Below are 6,698 nucleotides of genomic sequence, written 5' to 3' on the forward strand. Positions count from 1 at the left end.
GCGGTGGAGGGTAGGAGAAAGAGGAGGAGGAGGAGGAGGAGGAGGAGGAGGAGGAGTGAGCCCTGTGAACAGATTGGCTGTGTCCTTGCACTTCATGGTGGTCCATCTGCCATGCAGGCCTGACGGACGGAGTGACTGGCTCTCTCTCTCTCTCTCTGCTGTTCCAAAGTCATCTCCATATCCGTCTGTTTTATCTGTTTGTCAGATGATCAGTCTGTCCGTCATCTGTCGACGCTTGACTCTCTGACTTTTCCCTATCACAGACATGTGATTCTGGGTTGTGTTAGGGTTTCCTATGCTATATAAACATGTTACTGTCCGAAAGCCTGCGCTGAAGCCCGAAAGTGGTGAGAGATGAGTTGCAGCCTGCCAAACAAAGGACCACTGATGGGAGTTATGGTTTTACAAGCATGTTGTGCTCTGGGGAGAAATAATCTGACTCATTAAGTTAGGAGTTTAGGGTTTGCTGTGTTCGTGTGTGTATGTGTGTTGAGCAGATGGGGATGATATAAGAGAACAGCTCCGCCCTCCCCCCCCAAATCATCACCAAGGGGGAAATTAGTTTTTAAAGTTTTTTTTTTCTTTTTGTTGTTTGATCACCATATGTTAAATTGTTTTCCTTGCATTATCATCTAATGATCTCCCTCATACACAGTAACTTGTGGTAATGTGGTAGAATTGCCGGGTTAGATAAATTCAATGATTAGTGTGAATTTTTTGAGAACTTGGTGAAAAGTGAATGTGATGATGATGTGAGGGAAGTGTGACCATTTGGGATGAAAGACGAGGAGCTGTGGGGAGTTATAACCCATCACCAAATCTTTCTTGAATTAAAAAGAAGTAAATCAAATGTAAGTGCAAAGCATTAAATTTTTTTTTTCATATTCCAGAAACAGTAGCCTGTAGCCAACCAGTAGCTGCATTTTTTAGTCAGATATATCACGTTAGCTCACACCTCAGTTTTATTGTCAGTCGTGCTAACTTTAACCTCGATGTCGAGCCTTATTTACCCAGCGAAAGTGAGATGCTGCATTCAAAGGACCACGGACATTTGTGTTTCTCATGTAAACAAAATTTTATTATTACATATTTTATCATACAGCATGACACTGCATAAGGACATAAATAATCTTCTAAATAATCTAAATAATATTTAAATAATATTTAATAATCTTTGCAAGTTACTGTCCCTCTCTTTCTTGCAGTTTTATTTTTGGGTTTATGTTTATGTTTAATGTTCATGTTTATTGCACTTTCTGTTGACATATGGACCACATTTAATTCCCTGTAATTGCTACAAGGCGAATAAATCTGATTCTTCTGATTCTGAAGTCATCTAAAGTCAGTTATTAACTAACCTCTAATATTATCTGGAGACACACACACACACACACACACACACACTCACACACACACTCTCTCTCACACACACACATATATATATATTTACTTTAATATATATGTTTACTTCTTTAACATATAAATATTTTTTATTTTACTTACATATTTATTTATTTAATTTATAAAACTTTAGATTACAGATTACTTTAGACTCAGGAGAATCAGATTTATTCGTCAATTAGCAATTACAGGGAATTAAATGTGGTCCATATGTCAACAGAAAATGCAATAAACATGAACATTAACCAATAAACACAAACACAAAAAATAACACTGTAAGAAAGAGAGGGACAGTAATTGACAAAGATATTTCAAGATTATTTATAAGATTATTTGCTCTATGTCCTTACACAGTGTCAAGCTGTATGATAAAATATGTGGTAAAATATGTTGCTACATGAAAAACACAAACGACCGTGGTCCTGTGAATGCAGCATCTCACTTTCAACGGCTAAATAACGTCTCGACATCGACGTTAAAATTTGTACGATTGACAAGAAAACTGAAGTCTCTACTTATTATATTTAAATAACTTCGGTGAGTACATCTGCCATAAAGCCCCAATTTGTTCTTCTCGTTCAGGTTAACATTTTTATTCACAGCACCTCTGCTAGTAGTGATAGTTAGCTAACGTTAGCTAACTTGTTGCTAATATCACGTTACCATGGCAGATGGCTAGCTTATCAACAAATGTGAGCTAACGTGATATCTCTGACTAACAAATGCAGCTACTGGTTGACCATAAAACATGTTGTTACTATTTTTGACTCTGCAGCCTCAAATAATCTTAATAAGTCATCAAGTGAAGTGTTTGCTTCCCAAAGAAGAGACTCAAGAAGGAATCCATGCTCAGCAGTAAGTTACAAGATTTCAATAACAACAGTCAAACTCACATTCCAGCAGTGGTGGAAAGTAACTAAGTACATTTAGTAGTACTGTACTTGAGGTATTTGTACTTTACTTGAGTATTTCCCTTTTATGCGACTTTATCTTTCCACTCCACTACATTTCAGAGGGAAATATTGTACTTTCTACTCCACTACATTTATTTGACAGCTTTAGTTACTTATCAGATGACGATTTGACACAATGGATAATATAACAAGCTTTTAAAATATAACACATTGTTAAAGATGAAACCAGTGGTTTCCAACCTTTTTGGCTTTTGACGTCTTACAAAAAGCAGTGTGTAGTTGGGGTCACATTTCACATGTCTATGAGTTGTTAACAGCTGCACCAAACAGTGATTTTTCCCTCTAAACTTCTGATATGGTTTCCTTTCAATAAATGTTCAAATGATCCAATATTTCACCAAACATAAATTATTAGAGAAAAAGTCCAAAAACTGAAAACAGATTTGTGCATCAGAACTTTGTTTTTTCTTCTTTCCTCTCCCATTACTCATCTCACGACCACTCAGATTTATCTGCTGACCCTTTGGAGGGGCCCGACCCATAGGTTGAGAACCACTGGACTAAACTAGCTAAATGTACATAAAGTAGATCAAACTAGCTCCACCTCCAGCAGCCTCAACTGTAACATGCTGCTGAAACACTGATGCTTCACTATTAATAATCTGATGATGTCGCATATACTGATACATCAGTCAGAGGGACCAAACCACCACTTTCCATATAAAGCAAGGTATATCTATCTGTCTGTCTGTATGTCTGTATGTATATATCTATGTATGTTTGTCCTTTGCATATCTCTTGAACCGTTCATCCGATCTACTTCACACTTGGCGGGTGCATTGCTGGGGACGCAGGGGAGTGCAGTGTTGAGTTTGGTGCAATTGGGACATGCGATACGTTCAATATTAATAAACTTGGAATAAGCAAGCAGTCAGCGAGCTGCTCCGCTCTGCAGCAGCAGGCTGGGGCTTCTGGGCTCTGCCTGCACTTGATGATCAGAGCTGTACAAGCCTGCCATGAGAGTTATGGGGATGACACACGTTTAATATGTATAAACTTAGAATGAACAAGCGAACAGCAAGCAGCTCAGCTTTGTGTCTCAGTGCAGCGTGGGCTGTTTGATATAAACACCGTCACATCACAGCAATATAATTTACAAAATCCACATCGTTTTAATTGATATAATTGCATATATATGCGGTTGCCTCTATGGTTCAACATCAGTTTAGTCTCACTGGTGAAGTTTCTGCCTGGATTAAAACCATTTAATTTATTAAATCCGTATCATTTTAATTGATACGCTTGTCACTAGATACATATATATATATATATATAGAGAAATAATAAGCTATCAGCCTGTTCCGAACAGGCGTGTTTTGAACGGGCACTGCACTAGTTTACTTTAATGCTACATTTTGCTGCTAACATTTATGTACTTTTACTTAAGTATGATTTTTCTCATGCAGGACATATTTTAAAGCATATACAAATACTCTGCCTTGAACAATATTTTGTATCTGATAGGGTTTTTCCACAAAAAAGTTTGATTACCTAGTTATAAGTAGCTATATTCTTAAAATTACATCTAGATTACTCATTCTCCCTCATTGAAAAATCCAGAATCTATGAACATGCAAAAATATATCATTTCCTAATCTGAGAATTACATTGAATAGGACAAATTTCACCTCTTTCTCCCTCTCTCCCTTGCTTTTATTCAGCGAGTTGGTTAAATGACGTTTAAATGTTGGTATCATCGAAATGATTTCCTTCCTGATAGCCATGCCAGGTCATGAAAGCCCAGCCAGCGTCTGAGGAGGGTCGTTAGATGCAGGTTTATTTGATCTCGGCTGATCCAAGACCATGAAGTGCTTTAAGATAAAGTATTCTATAATCAATACGAAAACTGAAAGACAACCAATGTAAGGATTTTAGAATAGATATAATGTTTTCTCTCCTTGGTCCTCATCAGCACTCAGGCCGCAGAGTTCTGTAGCTGCACAAATAGCTATTATAGGCTATTAAAGGCCTTATTTATAGCATTTTGACATGTCAAAGTAGAAAAAGCACAGGTGTTACTAATAATGTTAACAATGTCTCCCTTCTATTAAGCCATGGCAGAGTGACAGTGAGCCAACACGCACAATACCAGGACCTTGAAACCAAAGCAGTCAAATGGAATTCAGCCATGAGTTATTTCATTATTTATGCCTGTGCTTTTCCTACTGTGATGGGTCAGTAATTTATTTATGGAAAAATGCCTCTAATTGTTGCAACTAGCTTGCTAACATGAGCAAAAAACAACAAATTTAAGAGTTTGTGATGGTTCAAAAGTTTCTTCTGAGGAGGTAGGAGAGATACATTTTCATTATTTCCAATATTTAAATATTTGACTTTCAGTCAAACAGGTCTTTGTTATTTTTGTATAACACGTTTTTTTCTGTAAGGTACATTAGCTGACCTTGTTAGCATAGATAGATTGGGGTAGTGAGTTATCTTCTAGCCAAACTACCCTACAACTGTTTTGGTACTTAGCTAGTCACTAGCTAGCTAGCTAGCCTTACAAGATTATGCTGTTTAGGATTTCTGGATAGCCACATTGTTTCTTAAATTCTTGCTGTTCGGCTCTCAGCTCTCAGTACTTTTGTAGCTTCAAACCCAACTGAATCTCTCTGGTTTTGAATGTAGTGTCACTAATAATCTAGTTAAGTATTTAGCAAGCCTTATGACCCTTTCAAGGTTATGATGGCTAGTAAGTTAGCTAGTTAGCCACACTAGCCATGTGAGCCTACATGTTCAGTTAAATTATTGAGTTAGACTTCTGACCTTCCAAGATTATGCTGATTTCTTAGCATTTTGTCAAAAATAGCATGAAACGTAACTTCAATTATAAATGTGATATGGACAAATACTGAGTAGGCTTTTGTTAAAAAATAAGTTAACAAGAGATCCCTTTCTTTATAAGTTAGTTTTGCCCACAGTCTTCTCAGTAATGTTTATTTAGCTGACGCTAATCTGCCTGACAGGCAGACGGACTTTAACCCCTGCTGGCCTGCTGTTGAGCCACTGGAGCCCTGCAGGAGGCCCTGGCTCAGACTCTGTGGAACCAAAGGTCACCAGCCAATCTGGCCCCAGATTTCACTACATGACCCAAGCTGCTGGCTTGTGGAAAAGTGTGATATACTTGAGATGGGTCAGTTTTGTTTTAATAGCTTATTCTGTGATTTGCCCTGCTTGTGTTAAAATGTCTGTAATGTTCTCTTAATCGCTGTAAAATTAGCAGGGCTTCTTTTGACAAAAAAAAACATAACTGAATGTATAACAGGAATGTTTTAAAGTGGTAATCTCTAAGATTCAGCTGTTACTTGTTATTATTTTCTGGTGCCAATCAGTAATTGTTATGGTGTATTTGTACTTCACTTCCCAGAGATGACTTAGAAGTCAAACAACATGGGCAGCATCTGTTATCAATTTTCAAATATTTGAGATTCAAAATGTGGGGCTCTCTGTTCAGTGATGGTGTCTGTTGATGCCTGTAACTAATTAAGGTCTGTGATCATCACTGATAATGTAATTTGAAATGAAAAATAGGCTGAACCTCCTGAATGTCACAGGACTTTTCGAAAGAGAGACCTACCCAATACCAGGTAATTTGAATTAATTTATTTAAGTTTTAATTTCACTGAAAGAATTTATTCTTTGCTAATAATGCTTGTGCGGTTTATAAGTAAAAGTAAACAATTAGAAGTAGTGTTGTTGTAACTGAGAGGCATTTCACTACTACTGTAGTGCATTCTAAAATCAGAATTTCTACTCTCCCTTGCCTCTAAGTAGATTTTTGATTTAAATATTTTACAGAATAATGTAAAGGTGAAAATTACAGAGTAGCCAGTTATGCTTTTACAGTTGTGTCAGTTGTGTTCATATCTTTTCCATAACACTGCAATATTAAGAGAGTTCTTAGAAAGTAGAGAAAAGATGCTCATCACTTTGGAGAGCATCTCTGAGTTAGTAAGGGATGGTTGATTTCATTAAAATCACATGTAACTAAGTAACTGAAAGCAGCCTTTAGCAGAGCTACTTTGTTAACCAAATAGCTTTTAATACTAATTATGTTATTTCTGCTTGATTAATATTTAAGTCAAGTAATAGTACTTCTATTTCATAACATTCTGATACTCTTCATCCTTGACAGGAACTTCAACTGAGTAAGCTGTCTATACTCACTTTTGCCCATCAAAGGATTAATATGGCAATTTAAGGTAAGTGTGAGGTTGCCAATTTACAATTTAATTTGTAATTACCTGTGGAAGGTAGATTACCAATTTAATTATAAGAAACGGTACTGTTTTGAAGTTCTGAAACATTTAAACACAAGTACAC

The 6,698-nt window shown here is 36.7% G+C and overlaps 1 long non-coding RNA gene across 1 annotated transcript; it reads left to right on the forward strand.

Moving 5' to 3' along the window:
• The first annotated feature begins 1,829 nt into the window (after positions 1-1,829).
• On the forward strand, positions 1,830-5,899 carry LOC137175951 (uncharacterized). The gene is made up of 3 exons (XR_010925759.1): positions 1,830-1,938; positions 2,177-2,256; positions 5,342-5,899. It is a non-coding gene; the product is annotated as an uncharacterized lncRNA (long non-coding RNA).
• Positions 5,900-6,698: the final 799 nt, after the last annotated feature.

The sequence above is a fragment of the Thunnus thynnus genome, chromosome 3 (genome assembly GCF_963924715.1).
Source record: "Thunnus thynnus chromosome 3, fThuThy2.1, whole genome shotgun sequence".
Lineage (NCBI taxonomy): Eukaryota > Metazoa > Chordata > Actinopteri > Scombriformes > Scombridae > Thunnus > Thunnus thynnus.